The 25817-nt window shown below is 35.0% G+C and overlaps 1 protein-coding gene across 1 annotated transcript in view; it reads right to left on the reverse strand.

Annotated features, from left to right (window-relative positions):
• Positions 1-25817, reverse strand: part of LOC150104302 (tachykinin-like peptides receptor 99D) — a 213493-nt gene that overhangs the window by 39635 nt on the left and 148041 nt on the right. The gene's annotated exons all lie outside the window — the stretch shown is intronic.

Here is a 25817-nt window from a genome sequence, read left to right on the forward strand (position 1 = left end):
AATTATGCGACCTATAGTGTCATTGAAAGAGGAGTCAAATCAACATCTTTTAGTAACTTGTTGCCAAACATAGTTTTTACCACATCTTTTATAGCTGGAAGTAGCAAATTTTCCCCGATAGAATGAGGTTTCTCTGTTTTCGCTATGCGCAAACTTAAGAGATAGATGCTTCCAGTGCCTTGCTATTAATCGAATCCACGGCCGAAACTACATCTTTCCCATGATTTAATGTCGATAAGCGGCGCTGAAATTGGCTTTTTTATTTTATTTTATTTTTTTTCCAATTTGCTTGTTTTTCACATCACAATGTTTAGTTTCTAAATGTTGGAGTTTCACAGGTTCCATGCACTCGTCCGACAACACTTCACAACACAAAACACATTGAGGATTCTGTTTACTTTCATCTCCACACCAAGTAAACCCGAATTCCAAATATGAACTGTTATATTTCCTACTGTATTTTTTCTTTGGACTGCTTGTTTCTTCTTCTTTAATAGTATCAGATTTACTCGCCGTTACAACACTTGTATCACAATTAGGGTTAGCATCACCTGTTTCATTTTCTTTTCTTTTCAAAGTCCTAGTTCTAAGCCACTTTTTCATTATTGAAAAACGTTTCTGAAAAATATATAAATACTGGGGTTAACTCTCAACACACTTTGTCCAAGTATCATTTAGCACTTCTGAAGGATACTGAGCCTTGATTGAAGGAGTAAAACCTTCAGTAATAAAAATCAATAAACAACAAGCAACTGGTTGAAATATGGATAACACATGTTCACTTCAAATCTGACAAAACAGCAAGGGAAGGCGGAAGCAATAAAACTATATTATTGTTCACTTCAACCCTCTTATTATTCGTCATTCTGCCGCTACAAATTATTGTAGTGCCAGAATGACGAGTAATAAAAGAGGGGTGAAGTGAACAAGACAATATAGTTTTATTGCTTCTGCCTTTGAACATTCTGACGCTTTTTTTTTTTTGTTTTTAAGTGTCCATTTGATTTCAATAATTTTTACTTACTTTACTTATTCAATTTTAATTTGTTTGGATATATATATATATATTTATTTATTTAATTAATTTAAGTCTGCCTGCGGACCACAGGTTGAGAAACACCGTTCTACTGTATTTTTTGAGTTCATGGAATGAGTCCTCTCTCTCTCTCTCTCTCTGGGTAAAAATGGAAGCGCCAATGTAATTATATACTATACTTCATGCATTTAGAGTTCCCTCACTGCAGTAACATTTCTGCTTCTATGCACCCATAGTTAATTCCATCCAAGTTAATTATTTATCAGCTGGAACAATCAAATTGAGTAGTCGGTCGTTTAATTTATGTCAAAGTAGAAAAGGATATGAGGAGAGCATATTATCTTTGTCATATATACTCTTTTCACACTCTGTGACCTATTTTGGGTTATGCGGACTGAAATATTCGACTTTCTGGGACGAACAGCTCTACCGTTGCTAAATGGTATGGCATAGGCTTACTTACTGTTAGTTCAAAAGATAATGAACATAATTACTTTTCACTTTTACATTTTATTTTATCAATAGGCGATGAAGTACTTTCACCCATTTAAAAAAAAAAATGAAATAAAAATAAAAACTGACATTTTCTGTTTGACGCTTTAAGCTAATGGTCACATGTCACTACTTTAAATAACTTCTATTATTAAATGTCACTACTTTATCGAAAATTTCAACCTTTTTTTGTTGTGTTATTTATATTACAAATAGGAAAGCACAAATGATGATATTAACTGATTCATTGCGCTATTTAATTTATTTTAGAGTTTATTTTCTGCTCACTCGAAGTAATTACAGCGATGATTGGGAGGTGCATAAGTTCTCTATGATGCAGAGGCGTTTCCGGTAATTTGTCTAACGCTTCCTGTGCCAACATGACACCACTATAATTTCCTTTTTTATTTTTGTTTATTTAACTTGCTTAGGCGTTTCTTATATGTCACATTACTAAGTCAAGTTCCTGTTTTATCAGGAACTTGACTTTAGCTGTTGTCACATTTTCCTTCCTAGAGAGTCATCCAAATATATCACATTTGTTGTAAGGATTTTCTTTGCCACTACCGTGTAAGGAATATTTGCTACACATGTTAGTTTGTAAATCCTACGCTTTGTTTTGTAGGTGGGTTAGTTGTGTGATACGTAGACAAAAGGCAAACCAGAGACTATTTTTATGGTAAGACGCTGTGTGAAAAAGGGTTGTTAATTCAACTTCCAAAGAGAATCAAGGACTTTAAGGAGGTTTTTCAGGTTCCACCCGAAATGCTAAACGCATATTTGTAATTTGGGAGTTATGCTAAATAAACAGTTGTTTAAGTGAAAAGTCGGTTTTGATTTCGTTTGGGTGTAATTACGGCCGAGATAACAAAGATTATATGCACAAACCTCAGGGGCCAATTAAATTCTGTGAAAACCACTGGCTTGTGGTCAGGCAGATGGAAGGCTAGAACTGATTCAAATGAAGGACAAACATACCTAGGTGTACACCTTGGCAACACCAAAATATATAATACGCTGAAATGGACACAGTTGCACACAACTGATTTAAACAGGTGCTAGGAAAATGGAACAGCATGCGTTCAATGTTTCCACTTACAGAAAGAGTTCTAATAATCAACCAGACGGCTGCGAGTGTGCTAGGCATACCCTCAAAGTACTGACACCTCCTGAAGACTTTCTCCATCATATTCAAAAGGCAATGAAACGTTTCATCGGGAACCATACTAACTGGACAACTTACTCTGCACTCTGCAAGCCACTCAATAAGAAAGGTCAAGGTCTGATTTCTCTTGAAAACAAGATGAAACCCTTCAGGATAATCTTTCTCCTTAAAATACTTCAGTCCAATCATACATATGTAACCACCTTCGATTACATGATGAAATCATCCACCAGAGGACTTACACTTTCCAAAGTCCTCCAAATGACCAGATCTGCACCATCACCTCCTGAACTACCTCATCTTTATACAGATGCTCTACAGCAGTGCTTCCCAAACTTCTGGATGTCAGGGCCCCCTTTGCATAAATTAAAATATTTTACGCCCCCCCCTCGAAAAAAATCGTAATAGAGAGATATATTATTATAATATTTATTGTATCTATATTCAATACAAAACATACACAGCGAATATTGCAAAAATCAAATGCATATATTACATTTTTTGCCTCTTACCGTTTGGTTCTGAAGACGATGCGGGCTGTTCTGGTAAAATATGAAATACTGCTTTTTTTCGAGTCTGTTTCTGCTTCTTCTGATTGTTCGCGGGAATTTTTTTTTATTTTTTATCAGTCACTTATCCATCTCAGGGTTAAATAAATTTTTTAACGTAAAATAGATCAAATAATATCACCACTTACCGATACTGGCACACCACAGATTGATAACATGAAATTAGTGAATATTACCTGAATAAGGGAATCCCCGGACCAGGAACATTTTTCTCTTTTGTGACTTTTCTCCCTTTAAGGTAATTAAGCCTAACACAAAACACACAGCAAAGGCAGGTTATTAAAACGTGCATTGAAACTTTCACGTGCCTACCACTAAACAACCCCAAAACTGAAAAGCAATATCAACGGATGCAACCTGCTATTGTAAAAGCCTTTAAGCCTTTCCACATATCGCTACCCTTCAGGGAATCCATATTCCTCCAAGAAACTGCGGGGAGTCCACCTTTCACCTTCTGTCATCTGAAACCTCACTTCCAATTCTTCCTTCCAACTACAAGAAAATATACCACTTCCTTATGTCCGTGCCTCCAACTTCGCCCTTCGTATATTCATCCTTATCTCTCTCATCTATAAAGCTTCACATGCCACCCAGTTTTCAGTGGGATCTTCCATATAAATCAAAGTGTGCAAAAACAGATACGGACATACAGCGAAGGCTATGGCATAACATCTTGCCAACTCCTACTAAGTTCTACAAATTTCAACTAAGAGAAGCGGATCTGTGTCTCTCTTCTGCGAAGTTTCAGATACCTTGGAACACACATATCTAACCTGTCCTGCAAATAAAGCGATGATCACCTTTGCCCTGAATACTGCCTCTAGCACCTGTAAACACACACACACACACACACACACACACACACACACACACACACACACACACACACACACACACACACACACACACACACACACACACACACACACACACACACACACACACACACACACACACACACACACACACACACACACACACAGCCAAGAAGACTACTGAAATTCAGTCCATACGACAGAGAACAGACACAGTATATACAGTTTTCTCTTCATCTGCGCTAAGGCCGTCATCTACCTTAAGTACACAAGAAATAACCAGCATCCATCCATCACCAAATCGGAACAAACCCTCATGTGTAGCCTACGTCGGAAACTACAAAGTATTATAAAGAAACAAAAACTATAGCGAATTTCATAGAGGATTGAAATCCAACTGGTACCCTGTTCCGGATATTGCCGACGACAATACACTTTAACTAAAAGATAACTAAGAGTGATACTGAACAATAATGTTGACTCTTTTATTAAAAAGACAAATCCTCTCTATCACTCATGTATCTTTTCCTCCTTTCTGTTGTATATCCAAAAGGAAAAACCTTTTTTTTCCTCTGTAATATATATTCTTATAACATATAAATAGTCTTCTTGTTTCCTACCTTCCAATGTATATTTTATCAAGTTAAATAATATATATATACACACACTCGAAATTTTTTTCGAGCACTGCACCATCACCTCCGAAACTACCTTCCTTTTACAGAGATGCTTTACAACGTTGGAAAAATACAATACAGAACTTAAGCACACACTGACGGGATCAACAGTGTCAGTAGTGCTTACATAACTGCTGTTCGCAAACGGACAGCAGTTATAACAAGCCCTACAACTCGCGAGTACTTTTTTTCCCTACATGGAACTGGCAGGAATAAGAATCATAGGCTACCTCCTGACCCAGAAAGTCAAAAGAATTCACATGCTTACCATTGAAAACTCCCATTATAAAAGTTTTTCCAGTTATCGCCACTCCTCAGAGAATCCGAATTCCTTATGGACACTCCGACGAACCCATCCTTCATCTTGCACTATCTGAAGCTCTCTACTATTTATTCCTTCCACTCTCAAGAAAATATATCACCTCCTCGTGTCAGTGCCTCGAACTTCACCCACTGCACATTTATCCTCATCTCCCTTCCCTTCAAACCTGCATATGCCACTCAGTTTTCAATGGGATTTCCCATACAAATCTTGATGTGGGTGATCATATTTGAGCACTGTAGTCCAGATATGGCCTGATGAGGGCTTTATACAATGGAATGAATAGCATTTTATCTCTGTTGATTAATGTTCTTAATATTGCAGCAATCCTCTGAGTTGTTTTTAATAACATTTGAACATATCCATAAAATTTAAAATTTCAATCCACCTCAAGATCCCATGCTTCCTCAACAACTGGTATACTTCCACATACAGAGTATGTAGTGTCCTTCTGCAAATCCTAAAATTCGTAACTCATTTCCAGCTTATTCAGAACCTTCTGAAGAGCTGTCTCATCAACACTGCACTTTGTAACCTGCCCCAGCTTCCATTCGCAAATAACTGAATATTTCCCTGAATTCTAGTGACAATAGCATTGATATGAAGGTTAAAAATTAATGATCATAGAGTAGAACCCCCACTAATGACTATCATTTTCCCAGATATTTCCCCTCCATACATAATCCTTTGATATTTATCAGACAACCAGTTGCCAATCCACTCCAGCAAATGAATATCCAAACCCGTATGTTGCAGCTTAAACACAATTTTATCATGTGACATCTCACCAAGTGCTTTTACAAAATCTAAAAAAAATCACTTGGCTACATTTCCTTCATCAACCACTCTTGTTACTTTATATTTGAATGTTTTTTTTTTCTATCTGTTTTGTTGAAAATCCTCTTTGCAAACTACTGAACGAACATAATTTTTTACGAAAACTAAGTTTTCGTAGAAAACATAGACTTATTTCTCTCTCTCTCTCACACCCACACCCACACCCCACCACCACCACCACCACCACCACTTTTCGGACTGTTAAAAAGTGAGGAAAACAATAAGATTAGTTTTCATAATTAATTCTGTCAGATTAGGCGAATATTGCTTTATGTGCAGTATTAATTTTAATTACATTGTATTGTATAGGGCTTGCAAAAATGCAGAAAAATGGAAATATATGGCATTACTTCCATATTAAGCAGTATTTCTTAATATTTTCTTTGCAGTCTCTGAGCAACAAATTATTCACTATCCTCTTCATGATAAAATTAACAAACCTATTATTACTATGCGCTTTCCTAAATTAACAATTGTTGTTCAGTCGTTACTGTTATTTAGTTTAAGAGAAAAATGCCTTTGATTCTTTTCATTACACTGCTTTTGGTTATTTGGAGTTATGGACGAGTAAGGTTATAAGCAATGTATGATATTTGTTCACTGCATGTGCTTTTTTGGCATGGGGGTCTGTTTTGCAGGATAAAACACTCTAATTTCCAATTCATTGCATTATAAGTTGCCCTTCAATACTGCTTTGAATTAAGCAATTTTTCATTGCGTGCTCTTTAAATAATTGAATCCAACGCATATTATCTTCACAAATTATAACAATAATGGTTTAAGATGTAAAACAGTAAAAGCGAATGAATTTTTTCTTTTTACTTTTCATAAAGAAACTCGACATTCAGTGTGTGTGTGTGTGTGTGTGTGTGTGTGTGTGTGAATTAGACATATCAAATACAAAACACTCAAAGATACAACATGCTGTATTGTTACGGCAATACTTTTTAAACCTCACACTTTATTATAATACGTGTTCCTGGAACGTGGTAAGCCTACTATAAACTTTCGTTTAGACTTTTCAGTTAAGTAATTATTTATAAGTATTTTTATTTTTTTAAATGCATTCAGTGTTATATTGGATTTAATGTTAAATTTCACTTTCAAAGAAGTGTTCAGTTTCTTTAACAAAAATAATTTCTTTATAGTAATATTGTTTCATCAAGATTTAAGTTGGATTCAATATTTTAAATAAGCATGAACGACAAGTATTTCTGTATTCAGCTATGCTCAGGCAGTACTGTAATGCGGTATAAGAAGAACGAAAGCGATAAGATGACGAAACCTGATGGCCTTGATTAATTTGAGGAAGCTCATACTTTATCTGATAGTCTGTTTAGTTGTGTTCTAATAAAGAAATTCGATTCCCTGTGACTTTGTGGGTTTCGTTTTTCGGCAGCACTTGCATAAGCTAATTAATCTCAAAATTGAGACTGATGCGTGCTGTAATCACTGTATTCGTGAATGCGCTTGCTGTTGTAACCAACAGTAGGCGCATTCACAAATCTGACTTTTCAGACGATTTGTTTCCTCTTTGTGTGCATTGACGCAGAAAGGAAACGAACAGTCTGAAAAATGAGATTAAATAAAGCTCAACCGAAATATTTCTGTTGCTTACAAATACTTTAACACACTAAAGATATCGTTGTGGTTTCATACTTGTTTAATCTTCAGCGGTGTAAGTACAATTTTTGGTTCACGTAACAAACTTTTATGGTCCCTTTGAGACAGCGAGGGTTTAGGCACCTTTGTTTGATAAACCTGACTTCCTGTCATACTGTGCATGACAAGACCGGACCTTATTATAACAGCTAATTTAGAATGCTGCTTTCTGGTAACTAAATGCAGCTATTTTGCAAATATAAAATAGAACAAAAGAAATGGCTTTTCTTTGAGTTAATTTTTAATATTTAGTCTATTATTAGATATTAATTAGATACTAGGTTAATTAATATCTAGTAGTAAAAACATTCATTTTGCCTATCAGTTAGGACTGATAGGAAAAACAACGAATTTTTGCTCGACTTACCACATTGAGTGTAAGAGCAACAAACTGCCATAATTAGAATTGTTATGGAACTTATACAGGAAATGTCCAGAAAATTTAACAATTATCTTCAATTTAAACGTTATTATGAAATCAAGAGAATGAAGCAAAACTCGGGAGTGTTCCACATAATTCGGGAGAGGTAGCACCGTAGCAGCTATATATGTTTTGTCTTGTCTTGCGCACATTTTAATTGTCTACATATCTGCGCATCCCTTTTAATACGATGTCTTATTGACTCCTCGCTCCTTTAAAGGATTCATTTCAGAACTTTATAATGAGCTCAGCGAACATCGGAGTAGATTAACAGCCAACAATAATTGTTGGGTGTTAATGCAAGTGACTTTGAAGAGTGAGGAGCACAACATACTCGTAAATATCGTATTGCTATTATGAATAAGTTGCTATTCCCATTTAATTCTTGTTTTAAGGAAAGCTTATTGTTTACCACATATTTATTCTCATCTAGATATTTAATTATCAAGGGTTATTTTAAATATAATTTATATAGAAGTAAATTACCAAAAATGATTTAAAATTAATTTACTTTTGAAATCATTTTTTTTTTTTTTGTTTTAATGGAGGCATGCAATCTTTTAAAAATTTGAAACATTCAGAGATATCGGCAACTTTTTCTATAACATAAAGATGTGACTGATTTGTGATGGTAATGGAGTACTTTAAAAATACTACCTAAAGAATGTCGGTATGTTCGTGGGCGGATGGATCGGAGAATAGATTTGGGTGGATTTGTGCCGGAATGATTATTCCGACCTGTGTTCTGTTTCATCTTGAGACTGGCCACATCTCTTTTTTTTTATACATAAGTCGAACAAAAGCAGACAGTCGTCGTTAATGTATTATAGAAAGAAATGTTCAGAGGAAATATTTTTATGAATTTATAATTTGAAAAATGAAGTTTTATACAGAGACTAAATTTTGATAACAACATTCATGAAGACTGTATGCAGGGTGGAATATCGGTTTACTGTGAACTTGTAGGGTGAATTTATTATATACATTAAAACGGAAGGAAGGCGTGAGCGTATGTGTTCAATCATTCACATTAAATTCAGTTTCATCACATTCGTATTCACTCTTCTTGAAGTATCTAAAAATTGTTGTAGACTAGTTATAGTCAGCTATATCGGTTATATATCATCATGTTCAGAGGACACATTGCTAAGGTGTCCAAGATCGTACATAGGATTGCTTGGTTGTTGAGGAGTGCACTGGCATCCATGGATGGAGAGGTTATTATTCTCCTTTGTAAAACGTTGATACTTCAACATTTGGATTGCTGTGCTCAGGTCTGGTCACCTGGATTCCTTGGAGATGAGGAGGTTGTGGAGAGGTTTCAGAAGGGAGTGACTAAGTTGGTAAGTGATGTAAAAAATGCTCCCTACTATACATTGATAGATTGAGTGTGGATTGCAGAGGTTGGTTGATAGGTGAAGAAGAGGGGATATGATAAAACATTTAAATTACTAAAAGGTTCTTGTAGGATTGATTCAGGAGAAATTATTCAGCTGTGTGATAGTGATGGAGGAACAAGAGATCATCCCTGGAAATTAAGGAAGGGTGTGGTTAACAATGCTGTGAGAACTAGATTTTTCGCCTGGAGGGTGGTGAATGAGTGGAATGCATTGCCTGACTCAGTTGTGAGTTCTTCGTATGTAATTGAATTCAAGAAGAGATATGATAGATATTGTTTTGATAGTTTGGGTCTCTGTCAGCATTCCAGTATTATCAGATCTTATATTTCTGTCCCACTTTTTATCGTATCAGTCCACCTAGATTTTGGTCTTCCTCTGGGTCTTTTTCCTGCTATCCTCGCAAAGAAGACTTGTTTTGCTAATCTTTTCTCAACCATTGTGTTTGCAGAGCTAATCTCAGGCGGTATGGCATTAACTCTGCGAACACAATCCTGAATGATAAGACTTTCAACTTCTTTCCTAATATTCTCGTTTTTAATGTGATACTGGCATTGATGCCACCTGTTAAGTCCCCTAATCTTTCTCAAGATTTTCGAATATGTGGTCTCCAGTCTTTGATCAAATGTTTTATTTCTAACCCAACTCTCAGATCCATATGTTAACATTGGTTTGAACACTGTCATGTATACAGCTAGTTTAGTGTTCTGACTAATCTCTCTCTTATTTCGTATAAATTTATTCAGTTGACTTCCTACCATACCAGCTTTGCTAATTCTGTTGTCTATTTCCAAATTCAATTTGCCATCTTCACTAAATCTTGTGCATAAATAGCTGAAATATTTTACTTGTTCTATAAGTTCTCCATTCAGGATCCAGTTGATGTTTTTAATGTTTCTGCCTGTTTTCATTGTATTTGTCTTTGTCTTTTTAATGCTGATTTACACATCAAATTTATTACAGCAGTGATTCAGTTGGTCAGAGAATCCTGCAGACTTGCCCTGGATTTATTTAGAAGTATAGCATCATCCTCGTAAAGTAAAGAGCTGAAATTAATATTTGCAATTTGATACCAGGTTTAATACCACTTTCCTTTATAATGTGATCCATATAGATGATTAACAATAGTGGCGATAACGTATATCCTTGTCGCACACCTGACTTAACATCAAACTATCCTCCTCTACATCCTCCAATTCTAACTGCTGATTACAACTCAAATAGAGACTATGTATTGCTTGATATAATGTCCCATTAATATCATATAACTTGAGAGTTTTGAATAGCTTTCCTCTTGCCACCTTGTCATATGCTCCTGATCTGCAAAACTTTTCCTGATCTACAAATCTTAAATTCAGATTCTTGTTATATTCCTATGATTTCTCAACTATTTGTCCTAAAGTAAAAATTCCGATCCTGACCACCTCTGTTAGGATCTGTTATATATTTAGTATCAAAACTGGATTCGATTGGATCGAATCTTAAGAATGAGAAATACCAGAGAAAAATAATCGGATTTACTAAACTTATCTTATTTTTTACAAAGAAAAGAGACTGGCATGAATTCCGAAACAACTAAAGTGATGAGTCATCAGTGTCGTGGTTATTTTTTATTTATCTATTATTTTTCCTAGAGAAAAAAACGCAAATTCAGGATGAAGGAACCTTTCCTGCTGTGGCTGAGACCAGCTAATTTAACTTTCCGGGAAAAGAACTGATAAAGCTCAGTGTTATAAGAATTTATAAACGGAAAAAAAAACTGAGTATTTAAAATATTTAAAAAAAAATAAGAAAAGAAACTGTAGGAAGATTGAGTGAGTGCGTGAGAGAGAGAGAGAGAGAGAGAGAGAGAGAGAGAGATTGGTGGCGAAAAAAGCCATCAAACAGAATTATAGCAAACAATACAGATAAAAATGACAATTAACTGAGAGGATTGTTGTAGTTATCCATAAATTGTTTTTTCTTTTCATTTTGAGTAACGGGAAGGTAAACAACTTATATATCAGACGAAAACCAAGAAAGATTCAGTGCTTTCCCAATATAACCGGCTCTTTCTCCCAAAACAGTACAAGAGCTAGGAGATTTACTATATTAACTAGATGTCCACTCGACTTTTCATCTCCCTCCCCCCAAATAATAGAATGAAATTAAAAAAAAAAAAAAATAGTCCAGGATCTAATTTTGAATATTCGAAGCCATTCAGTGAAACATTCATGACTTAAAATTGTTAGCAGGCACTCCAAGATATTAATATATATGTAGTTTAAAAGAACACACTGTGAAAGTGATTATTTTCACTAGTCATGATATAAAATATTTTTCATAATTAATTTAGATTTAAAATGATCTTTTATGCGATAGATGCTCCAGGAATCATGTTTTTTCTCTATAATAATGCCGGCTTGGTTGGCCGAGAGGTTAGCTTATCCGCTTTCCAGCCAAAAGGCTGCGGATTCGAATCCGCCGTGGGTATGGATGTTTGCGAGTCAGTGGAAATACTAGTGGTGGCGGCGGGCGATAGATGGCGTTGGCGGATTGGTTGGTGGAGACAGAGAGATGTAGAGTAGTTGCCCTCTCTCGATGAGTCTTTGGACTCCCTGGAGGTGTCACGTAATAATAATAATGTTCCTGGATCATCTTTCTCTTTCATGCTTCGACAGCAGGTTAGTAATCTCACACAGGGCGATGACAATCGTTTACTACCTAAAGATATTGACAAAGACCATGCGAAGCATCCAGCAGGATTCAAAACCACAGCCTAAGCGAGAGGAAGAATTAGAAGAGCCTTCTCTTCTCCCCCCTCCTCTCTTGCTTAGGTTGTTATGGTTATGTTTCATAACCATAACAACCTAAGCTTGAGAGAGAGAGAGAGAGAGAGAGAATATTGATTAGTAATGAAAGACTACGGAAAAGAGTTTATAAGGAGAAATGAAAGTGCTCTGATGAGACCAACGATAATATTTCGACTGAAGAGCGTTTATATTTGGCTAATGCTCCATGACGGTGAAGATGCATAATCCATTTTAATCAATAGGTAATTGTGTATCCTTGTGGTAACTTTTGTTATTCTAGATCGTCAAAAGAAAGAGCATTATAGGTTCGATTCTAGTTGGCAACCAGATGAAAGTTTTCTTTTCTTTAGACGATTCTTGAATTAGTCGAAGTTCGGCACAAGTAAGAAGGATTTTTCTTCCTGAAATTCAGAAAAATCGATAGTAGAACTCACCTGTTATACGAATTACGTTAAGAACACGGGATTGCGACAGATGTTTGCCGTACTTTAGTCACCAAAAAGTTTACAAATGAATTCACAAAGGGTTGAAACTAGTTATTTACAGATTTACAAACGTTAGGTCTAAAAGATCTATATATTAAATCATTATTATTTTAAATTTCAGTTAATATTTAAGTGTGGATAAATCCATAAGGAATAAACACGATCAGCTTCTATTAATAGACGTGTGTGTATATTGGAGAGAAACGATTATTTTGTGTTAAGATATCAACAAGCATTCCTTTGAATTAAAACAAATTTGGAAATTGTGTTACATTGTGAGGAAATCTGCCACGAATATTGTTCATCCCCCCCCCCGCAAAAAAAATAGAATGAAACAAAACAGCAACAACAACAACAAAAAAAATAGTAGGATCTTATTTTGAATATTCGAAGGTAAATAGGTAAATTAAAGGGAAATACCTTTTTACTTATCCCTAAATATTAATGATGGCTTGAATGAAAATTTCTTGAAATGTTGGTTGTAACTCTCAGGTTTCTGCGGCTCGAACTTGAAAACATAATGATAAGTTAAAAAGTCAGTATGGCTGATTCGTGTTCCCGTTTATGTGGGAAAATGAAATTGTATTTAGGGACCTTTAGAGAAAATAAGAATCTTAAAGCGTGTTTATTATTATTATTATTATTATTATTATTATTATTATTATTATTATTATTGTTGTTGTTGTTGTTGTTGTTAAAACAGTGGAAGTGCTTATTTTTCATTTTAACTTTCGACTTCGTTAAGTAAAATGCAAGTGAACGTTTCTTTGATCTTGTATCACAGATCAGAGAAAACAACTTCGATGATAATTACATTACTGATAACTAACCGACTTCCATAAAAATGAAAACCCTCAAAGCTCTATTTTGATTCATCTTGTTCATTAAATCATATGCACTTTGACTTTACATGTTTCCTGTTCATTCCGGTGGTACTTAGAGGAATTCGGCTGCTCCTGTTTCCGTAGTCAAGTGAGCGTAATGATAGAATATTCTTCATCCAAAGAGTACTTGAGTGCGCGCGCGCGCGCGCACACACACACACACACACACACACACACAAGGAAATAAATAGAGCTACTTTTATGAGTATCCCTCGCGCTGACTACTATAATGATGTAAATGTGTTTTAGTGTTTTAACATGTGGTGTAAGTCTTACTTTTGTTGTACGAAAACTCTGTAGATTTTCAAAATGGCAAACTTCATTTGCCATGTTGAAATTCTACCTTAAACACAAACCCAAAGTGTGACATTTATTCAATACATTAAAGTACATTTTATTCTTTGTGTGTGTGTGTGTGTGTGTGTAACACAGTTGACGTTAACATGAACACCTCCGTAGTGCCAAGATACTCTCCTCGGTTGGAAAAACTCTAGTCAGAATTTAATCTTGAAAGCTAAGAATCTTTACAAAAGTTTTTTCAGATGAAAGTGAGGTGTAGCCGGTCTCATGTATTGATGGAAGTGTTTTTCTCTTAGAAATTCGGGTTCTTCATCTCTTCATCCAGCCAAGTAAGCGAACGACACCCTGCACATAATGCACTGGTCCCATAACTTGTTTGATTCGTCCTTAATTCAAAACAACTCACCCAGCCCAACATAAACGTATACTATGGGATTAGTTGGTTGTCTGGTTGGTTGTTTAGATTATGTAGAATTAACTAAGATCTATGAGGTCGGTGTATTATGTATTCAAATTGCTAATGTTCATTCATTGGTTCGACAATTTTATGGGATGAAAAAAAACCGAATTTCAGGAGGGGGACTTTTCTTTCATTCGTTTGACACTGAGAAGATCGGCTTTAGTTAAGTTCTAAATAATTTTTTCACACTATTCCAAGGATTGAACGCAAGTCTTTTCGACCAAAGGATGCTAACAACTACGATAAAGAGTGCTAGTTATTATGAGGAAGGACATATTTACAGAAAACCGATATTCTACGACAGTGTTGTCTCTAACTTCAACGTGTTGTCGAGTGCTGTTATTGTTGATGAGATAACAAATGACAGATATTTGTCTAACATTGTCAACTAAGAATTGTCAACTAAAATAGTTAACAGAACTTGTCTTCATGAAGAGTTTCAGAGTTAATATTTCTTATCTCTATAAAATATTTTTTACCATCAGAACTTAATACATATTTTTAGTGATACATCCGCTATCAGAGCAAGCGCTTGGGTTATACAAAGTGAGAGACATTACGGTCACTCACTGGTATGCTAATATCACAAAATGCATATACGTGAATGCGTAATTTCATTTCTATAACATTTTTTTTTATATTCGTTATATCTGAGCGTGATTTGTTTGCATACTTTTATTTTTATAATTTTTTTTCTTTTATCAAAACAAAATAAATTTTAACCCTTTATAATAATATTTTGAACTTTTTTGAATTTAACCTTTCGAATTTTAAGAAGAATGGTTATGATGGCCAATTTTTTGATGCGTATGTGCTGTGTAGAAGGAATGGATGAGAGTTTTTGGATGTGCGGAGCAAGTTTGAGGGAAGATTGGATTTGAATAAGAGGGACAGCCTACACTTGAATGCGTTTAGTATCAGGAGTCTTGAAAAACTAATAAATGTTCGGAGGGGGACTTTTCAGGGAAACTAAATTATAATGAGAGGAATGGTGAGAATGTGAGAGTAAGAGCGACAACGTTTTATATAACTGTTATTGACGGAATGGGCATTTCATGGAAATGACGACGATGGGAGAACGATTTCGACTTTGTGTTCGTCTGGTTTGGACCCATCAAACCCACCAAAGATGTTTACATGTATAAGGAGCTAGAGAAGAAAAGAGATCTGCAAGTTGTCCACCTGTGTCATGCAGACTGCAGAAAAGCGTATACAAAGAACATGCGGCAGATTATTGTCTGCATACGAATGCTAGGAGTATCAGAAACAAAGTGGTGGAGTTTGTTACCTTGGTCAATATGTTGGGACCTCAGATTGTAGGCATTAGTGAGAACTGGTTATCAGAATCAGACATACTAACTGGCATCGAGTGTAAAGGGTACAGTATTTTTAGGAAGGATAGACAGGAGAGGAGGAGAAGGGGTATGCTGCTAATGATATCGGATGACTTGAATCCAGTTACTATTGAGACCTATGATTGTAGCATTAGTAACAGTATTTCATGTGGAGTGAGTATGAAGCCATCTGGAGTGAGGTATAATCTAACAAGAACAAATACATAGGGGTGTGTTGCTACAGACCTGTATCGGTTACAAATGATGATGATGAGTGCAAAAAGAGTATTCAAAATGGGAGACTTTAATTATTCAAATATTGATTGGGTAGCAGTAGAATCTCATGAGAAGAATGAAAATGCATTTATTGTGCATTTATTGAGCTGTTGGGGGACAACTTCCTCAAGCAGCATGTGACAGAAGGAACTCGAGTTCAAAGAGTGTTAGATTTGATTATAGTGTCAGAGGGCGTTTTAGTTAAAGATGTAACTATTCTACCTCCGGTTGGTGACAGCGATCATGTGGTACTCACTTGGGAAGCGACTAAGTTTATGGATGCTCCATTCAGAAAAGGTTACATGCTGAACTGCAAAGCAGGAAATTATGACCAACTAAGGAGTATACTGAGTTCAGTGGAATGAGATCGGTTGTTGGATGGGAATAATATCGACAGTGTATGGGAAGCATTTAAACATTACTTAAATGATGCGATATCAGAGTGTCCCGAGAGATCGAAGAATAAATAAGGTAGGAGTAAAATGAATGTGTAATCTTATTAAGCAAGATATTCGTAAGAAACGGATGATGTGGAAGGAATACTGTGAGCATAAATATGATGTGCATTATGAGAATTATAAGCAGCAGGTTAGAATAGTCACAATTGTTGTACGGAAAGCAAAGTATGAGTATGAAAAGAAACTGGCTTTGCATGGTACAATAATTCTATCGATATTCTGCAAGTAAAAGAAAGAATGAATATGAAAGAATAACTCTACAGAATGCAGATGGTGTGAGAGATGCAGAAGAGGTTGTTCAAATAATGAGTGCCCATTTTACTAAAAGCTATCAACCTGGTGTATGCAACATTGTGTTCGCTGCTATCTATTCATTGGATGAAGAAACTCAGTTGTATGAGAAGAAAATATTAGAGCTGTTGCATAAACTGAATAAGAATTCAGCCATAAGGATTATTGGAATATCTGCACGGATGCTAAAAGCTGAACTGGCTATTCCTTTGACCAGGCTATATAATTTCAGTCTCAAAACAGGGAAGATTCCTCAGGAGTAGAAAGAATGTATGGTAATCCCATTGCATAAGGGTGGTGCAAAGACTGATGTATCCAAATATAGACTGGCATCTCTGAAGTGTTCGTGAAGATTGGAAAAATTGGTTAGGGATCGCATTCAGAAATAGGTTGACAGAAAGTCTCTATTTTTCAATGAACAACATGGATTTACTAATGGTTACCATTGTACTTGAAAAGGGGAATGGTACTTTTGGATTTTGCTAAGGCTTATGACAGAATACACCATGGAAGACTGTTGCATAAATTGGAGAATATGGGATTAGATTATAAAATATTAGCACGGATAAGAGGATGGCTGACTGAAAAATATCAAAAAATGGCATACAGGGATGTGAGTTTGCAAAATTTAAGGTAACTAGTGGTGTACCACCAGGATCAGTCCTTGGCCAACTGTTATTCAACATATACATTAATGACATTGGAATGGATTTGAGAGGCGACACAGAACTATTTGCTGGTGATGCAAAGATAGGTAGAGTAATCAGGAATGCTGCTGCTGCTGATATGCAGTACTTGAAGAATGATTTGAATAGGCTAGAATTGTAGGCATGGGAAAATGGATGTCAGTTCAATGTTAGTAAATGTAAATTCATGCACTTTGGCTTGATTAGATATCCAATATCGTATTATATTGGTGGGATTATGCTAGACGAAACTGATCAGGCTAGGGATGTTGGAGTGCTATTAGATAGCAAGTTAAAGTTCAGGGGCCATGTAGCAAAGATTGCAAATACAACTCAACAGATAATTGCAATGCTGAAACGAACTTTTACATGTAGATATATGATTGTCATTTTACCTTTTTACAAAGCCTTGATTAGACCTCACTTGGACTATTGTGTGCAAATCTGGTCTCCTGATTTCTGTTGCGATTCTGATACAGTGGAGAGAAGGCAAAGGAGAGTGTTAAAATGATATCAGGATTGTGGAATACTGATTATGAAGACAGATTGAGAATTTGTAGACTGCAGACACTACCAAAGAGGAGAAAGAGGGATGATATGATTGAGACTTAAAAACTTCTGAAAGGGTCATACAGGATTTCAATTGATAAAATTTTTCATTTTATGGAGAGTGGGGAAAGGACAAGAGAGACTCCTTGAAAGCTGAGAATGAATGCTGCTAAGAAGGGGTGAGGGCTAGAATTTTATCTCTTAGAACAGTGCGTGATTGGAATCGATTGCAGTTGGATGTAGTGTGTGCAAGTAGTGTGAATGAATTCAAGAACATGTATGGCAGCTGGTGCGCGTAGAATGCGGCCTCCCTCGATGAGTCCCTGACGCCCTGGAGGCCTTCTTAATAATAATAATAATAATAATAATAATAATAATAATAATAATAGATGCAATTACGCCTAATCATGTTCCAGTCTCCTCCATATTGAGGACACCTGATGACTTCAGTACTGAGGCCTTTGTGATGAGACCTCATCTTTAACAAGTCTGGATGGGAAACATACCTGTAGATGTTACATGCTTTGTGATATCATAAATATCATAAATTACGTAACCTATACCAGCGCTTCCCAAACTGTGGGCCGTAGGTTTTGTTGAGGGGGGCCGTGAAATAATGAAAACAAATTTAAAATGTTTTAAGACTAAGTAGATTTTTTTTTATTTTAAAAGAAACGTATTTAACTTTTATTATTTATTATTTCTTTTTTGTTATTTTTTATATTTTAATGCAAAAATTCACACATTGGTGTTGGTTCACAAACTTTGCGTATTTCGGCGCTTAATGAATATTAGTAAATATTGTTTATTCATATGTTTCATTTCAAAGCAGTGGTTAATAGTATTTACTTCGAATGCTCTCCAGGGAAGCTCCAAATCTTCCTGTCGCTTTCATCACGCGTTCGTAATCAGGGACTGTTGATATTGACTTTATATACTTATCAAAACTCGTTTTATATTATCACTGTCATCTGTTACCAATAAAAGTTTCGCATATACCTCACACATGAAAAAAAGCTTAAACAAGTTCATGTGGGGAGATAGAACTCCCTTGCAGTGGTAAACAACACCCCTCCCTAACAACCACTATACTGCAGAGGCAATAAAAACAAGTACTTTTATTATGCCAGTGAATAAGGTATGAGGAGTCTGGTAATATATTTCTCAACAAATAGTGCAATTAGAGACAACCGGGATAAAAACACACTAATTAATGAATCACATGTCCCCTCATACAGAAACTATGCTGTATAGACTGAAACAAAACCATATGTTGCATGGGCAAACACGTATATAACTAAAAACTATTGTTATTAATTAGATGTGTGTGAGTTCGATTTCCCAAGGCAGCAATAAAATTCAACCGAACGTGTTAAAATTCGTAAAATTGTTAAAACTAAGTAATATATATATATATATATAATGAATGTTATGGCAGTTTCACATATGGAATTCGGTTGAAGAGAGTTAGCATTTCAACTCAATTGTCAGCTATGCTTTTATCTTTCGGTCGCGCGATCTTTTGTTAATACCGCACCAATCACATGCACATCTTAATAACCTGCCTTTGGCGTCTGTTTCGCGTTAGGCTTAATAATTACCGTAAAGGGAGAAAAGTCACAAAAGAGAAAAATGTTCCTGGTCTGGGGATTCCCTTATTCAGGTAATATTCACTAATTTCATGTTATCAGTCTGTGGTGTGCCAGTATCGGTAAGTGGTGATATTATTTGATCTATTCTACTTTAAAAAATTTAACCCTGAGATGGATAAGTGGCTGATAAAAAATAAAAAAAAATTCCCGCGAACAATCAGAAGAAGCAGAAACAGATTCAAAAAAAAAAAAAAAAAGGACAGTATTTCATATTTTACCAGAACAGCCCGCATCGTCTTCAGAACCAAACGGTAAGAGGCAAAAAATGTAATATATGCATTTGATTTTTGCAATATTCGCTGTGTATGTTTTGTATTGAATATAAATACAATAAATATTATAATAATATATGTCTCTATTACGATTTTCTTTCGAGGGGGACCATGAAATTTTTTAATTTTTGCAAAGGGGGCCCTGACATCTAGAAGTTTGGGAAGCACTGACCTATACAACTTATAGTAATCAGAGAGAATTAAATACTAAGCGTATTTAATAGTATGCAACAGTAATCTTACACAGCCACTATAGCAGCAACTGAACGTTCTCAGTTATTAAATGCTCTAGAGTTTGATCTTAAGCGCATCGCATCATCTGAAATAATTTAAATAATAAAAGTTTTTTTTGTTTGATCACAACAGAGTGAACATGGCTTGACAAATTTTAGAAAATATCCCAGATAATTTGAAATCGTATCAAAAACGTCTTTCCTACAGAATACATTTTCATACGTTTGATGTATGAAAATGATCGCACGGATAAATGACCAGTCTTATTAACAGTGTCTTACCAAAAGTGCTTACTCATTGCAAAACTCACCTAAAATAATTTTACTGTTCATTAGTCTAGCTTTTTATTTATTTATTTATTCTGATTACTTTCAATGGTCTAAATCATTGGTCTCAGACTCAAACGCAGCAAAGGGCCAGTCAATTAGATGTATATCATACGTGGGCCGTATTCAATATTATTCTGTGAACCAAAACATAAACTAAAAAAAAAAAAAAGAAAGGCTCTAACAAAGGCCTTTTTGTTTCCGGGCCTTTACATAAACAGTTACACCACCATTTAAATTTAAAATTTATAATCATTTATATTTTTCAATTTTAAAAATATAAGTTTAGAAAATATAAGTTCAATTACATTTTATTCATACTTTAAGAAAATTATTTAAATACATAATTTTGACTTACAAAAATAAAGATTTTTATCTACGAGTCTTGTTTTTTAATTTGATTTTGATCCTGAAATCTGACTTCTTTTCCTCTGTATAACATGCATGTCAATATCTGCTTTTTCGTTTCGTGTTGCAATAGGAAGTATTGCATTTAATCTAGAATCTTTTATCCGTGAGCGGAACTTTGAATGATTAAGTTTCATAATCGAAACTAATTGCTCACATACATAAGTGCTTCCAAAAATGTACAACATTTTTGAGCAATAATTTTTATATTTGGGATATTTACTGCCGAGTATTCATAAAAATTTGGTATGCCAACTTCGTTATATTTATTTTTTAGTTAAGTGTTGCACTGGAGTTCAATTACTTCCATTTGTAAATCTTCGTCAACATTTTCAATATTAATTAAAAAAGGTGAACTGAATAATAATAATAATTCACTTTCAAACTGGCTGAAATCAGAAAATCTTTTTTCAAATTTAATTTTCAATTCTTCAATTTGAGGAATGTACTTTTCAGCATCATTATTATTTCGAGAAATCGATTTAAGAGTAGGAAAGTGGGCTAAATTATTCTTTGCCGACTGGGTTTGCCAGAAATGGCAACTTAATTGAATCATGCATATGACATATCAACCGTTCACGTCCTTGCAGAGCAGTATTCAAAGTGTTTAAGTACCTTGTTATGTCAACTAAAAAGGCCAAGTCTTTGCACCAATCTTCATCGGTGAACTGAGGAATCAAGTTTCCTTTGGATGAAGTAAATATGTCAATTTCTTTTAAGAATTCAAAAAATCTTTTAAAAAGACGCCACGGCTAAGCCACCTAACCTCCGTAATATAGCAAACTGCTGTATTGTGAATCCAATTCCTCCAACAAGCATTGAATTGTCGATGATTCAAGGCGTGAGATTGTATCCAGTTTACTGTTTTAATTACTACACTCATGACCTGTTCCATCTTTAGTTTTTTTTTTTTTTAGCACAAAGTGACTCTTGGTGTATTATGCAATGAAACGATTTAAGTTTTTTCTTGCACAACATTTCCTTTTTCATTTGAAGGCTTGTAACAACTCCAACGTTAACACCAACCATAGCAGGTGCCCCATCTGTAGTCACACTTACTAATTTTGACCAGTCCGCGAGAGCATTTTCAAGACTTTTCTCAATACACAAATATAAGTCATTTCCTGTCGTTGTTCCTGACACAGGCACTATATCCAATAGTTCTTCAGTCAAGTTCATATCGTCATCAACGCCACGAATAAATATTACTAACTGAGAAGTATTAATAATGTCTATATATTCGTCAACTGCAATGGAAAACGCTACAAAACTCTTAATTTTTTCACGCAATATATCTTTGAAGTTCTCTGCCATTAAAAGACATATTTTGGTGATTACACCACATTTTTTATTATTCAGTTATAAAATATACTGAAATAATAATAGTTCCCAACAAGTTTCGTAAATCGTAGGATTTACATCTTCAGGGGTAAATAGTATAACTTAAAGTTTAAACAAGAGAAATTAATAAATACAAATCATAACCGTCTGGCTATTCATAAACTCAAATAACAGAATGCAGATATAAAACGTTATTCACGTTGAACAATACTGGACGATGTCACGTGTTCTTGTTCTCGTTCATACAGTCCGAGCTCAGATCGAGGTAGATTTTTTATTAGAGCTGACCACACTTGATGGAGAATTAAACCTTGATTTTCATTGCATTAGGTTGGGTTTTTCAGCATATTAGCAGCTTCTTTAAGATCTTTTTAAACATTATATAAACAATACTTTTTTCACCTATCAAGACAGAATCTGGGAACAAAAAGAAGGACTGGCCATGGGTTCATCATTATCACCGGTATTAGTAAACCTATTTAAGGAAAAATGTGAAAACAATGCTCTTAAGTATTGCCATAAAAAACCAAAACTATGGCTACGCTATGTAGACGATATTTTCATCATATGGAATGGAACAACAGATGAACTTATCAATTTCAAAGAGTATCTCAACAATTTGCACAACACCATAAAATTCACTTTATAACAAGAAGAAAATAGAAAACTTCTTTTTCTAGATATTCTATTAGAAGTTAATAAAGAAAGTAAACTCTCCTTCTATAGGAAGCCGACAAACACAGGAAGATTTCTAAATGCAGCCTCACACCACCATCCTTCACAAAAAATAAGCTTAATTAAAACTCTTCAAGACAGAGCATACAATATCTCTAGCACACAAGAAAGATGTAATGAAGAACTAAAATACTTAACACAAATCCTCCAACAGAATGGATATGAAACAAAAACCACCAAGAGAATCCTTAAAATGCCTCCAACTAACAACACAATAAAACAGGATTGCAAAAACGAAATCTCGCTTCCTTATATCAAAAATGTTACAGATAAGCTAGCCAAATTAAAGAACAAAGACAACGTAAAGGTAGCCTTCCTTCCTATGGAAAAAATCTCAAGATTCCTACATCCACCAAAACTACCTCATCATCCTCTTAAAAAACCAGGAGTCTACAAAATCCATTGCTCTTGCGGGATTTGCTATGTAGGACAGACAGGAAGATCTGGAGTAATACGCATGGCTGAACACCAAAAAAGACGTACAATACAAAAGAGAACAAAAAACAGGTCTTGCTTTCCGTGCCACTTCCACTGGAGACGATGTACTCTGGCCAAAAACGACGATGTCATACATAGAAAACAACAGCTATATAAGAAAATTTAAAGAAGCTGCTAATATGCTGAAAAACCCAACTCAATGCAATAAAAATCAAGGTTTAATTCTCCATCAAGTGTGGTCAGCTCTAATAAAAATTCTACCTCGATCTGAGCTCGGACTGTATGAACGAGAACAAGAACACGTGGCATCGTCCAGTATTGTTCAACGTGAATAACGTTTTATATCTGCATTCAGTTATTTGAGTTTATGAATAGCCAGACGGTTATGATTTGTATTTATTAATTTCTCTTGTTTAAACTTTAAGTTATACTATTTACCCCCGAAGATGTAAATCCCACGATTTACGAAACTTGTCGGGAACTATTATTTCAGTATATTGTATAACTGAATAATAAAAAATGTGGTGTAATCACAGAAATATGTCTTTTGTTCTCTGCTATATTTTCACCATGCTCCGCAGCTGTATTTCTTGATAGGCTTATACTGTGAAATGCTTGTTTTTTTCCAGACATATGATTTTAAACTGCACTTAAAATACAATTTTTAACAAATCCTCCATGAGGTAAAAGATTTCGAAGTCCGAGCAATTTTTTCACTTATGACGTAACCACATTTAACAGCAGCATCACTTGTTGTGATAACATTCGAAAATATCTTCTCTTGAAACTTCAGTTAATTTTTTAAATCTTTAAGTTTGTCATCACGCATCTTTTCTGTATATTTATCGCAGTTCTTATGGTTTGTTTCATAATGGCGTTTTAGGTTATATTCTTTCACCACGGGGACACTTTGCCTACATATCAAACATGTTGGAATATGTTTTACTTCCACAAAGAAATATTTTTTTCTATTTTTCTTTTTTTAACTTTAAATTCAGACATTGTTATGGGCAAAAAAATTATGTTATTGAGGTAACTTTTTATTAACACACTATCGTATTACAATGACTTATTGACATTGTATCACGTGGCTTAAAATGGCTGCGTGACAAGTAACTTCCATTCGGTGTTGCCAACATTTGATGATTGAAACCTGGTACAAAGAATTGTAGTAATGAGTTTTACTTTTGTTTAAATCTGTCATAAAACATTTAGAAGTTTGAATATTTTTCTGTTTTAATCCCCGCAGGATGTTAGAAACATTGATTTTTAGAAAAGGTCGCGGGCCGTATCCGCCCACCAGTTTGCGACCGCTGGTCTAAATGCTATAGTGTTGCTGCTGGCCAGAAGAATGGATCAGACTGTATTTTGTTAAATTTTTTAAAATTCGTTGGTTTTTGCAAAACCTTTGTCAGATTTAGATTAATATTCTCGTGATAGTGTCATCTGAATATAAATGAGCATCCTTGATAGCGAAAGTATTCGTTATATCATAACGCTGTCACCCGGCATCCGAGATATTGAAGATAATATTACCAACAGCGGTTATATGTTTATTGCTTGCGTTTAGTGGTAATGTTTTTGATCAGCACCACAATAAGATTGTCCTCAAGTTTTATATATGTTCATACATTTTAACCACTTTTATAGTTATCGTATTAGTTATTTCAATTATATATTTTCTGTAGTGCTCTGAACATTTGATTATATGTACGCACCGCTTGTAATTATCACGGCAAGGTATCACAAAAAAGGAAATCTGGGAAGTATCGTGTGAGGTTCAGCGAAAACACTGAAATAAAAAAAAACTAATTAAATAAATAAAAAACAGTTGCTTGCTTGCAGTAAATGTCAGTTACTGTGACGCATACATAATCTGCACAGTTTGGATTGTACACCTTAGTTTTCATGGTTAATTCTACTCCACATTCACAGCTCGTCTTACAAATATTAAACTTTCATTACAACAAGCCCGAAGCACCCATTTTCTTCACGTTTCGAATATCGACGTTTCCGTTCACTGACTTCTCTCTAACTCCTCCCCCACGCTTATCTTCCACTGTGTAAACTTGATTCACGCGCTGTTACCCTGCACTGAAGGCTATTCATCTTCAGAGCCTCGCGTGTGTGTGTGTGGTATGATATTTTTACAGAAGACAAACTTCTGGGACGCTAAATGAATATTTCATTTTCGTGATACGATTCTGTGCGTCCGTCTTTCTGTCAGGTGCTGAACAAGACATGAGGACCGTAACCACATCACGAGCCTCATTAAATACTTAATGCGAAAATTTCGAAATAAAACATTCCAAATGACGTTAGTGCAATTTGCGTTCACGTTGCTCACAAAAAAAGTTCAGTAAACCAGATTGACTGTCTTGGATTCCAGCTGTGTTAGTTACACATGGCTACGTGGGGTTTATGATCAACTTAGCGGGCCAAAGTTAAGCTATTTTTTTTAAATTAAATTTAACTGTCATTAGTTTTGCTGCTCGCAGTCTGG

This window comes from Typopeltis vanoorti, chromosome 8, assembly GCF_054136105.1.
Source record: "Typopeltis vanoorti isolate ZY-2024b chromosome 8, IOZ_Tvanoo_1.0, whole genome shotgun sequence".
NCBI lineage: Eukaryota > Metazoa > Arthropoda > Arachnida > Uropygi > Thelyphonidae > Typopeltis > Typopeltis vanoorti.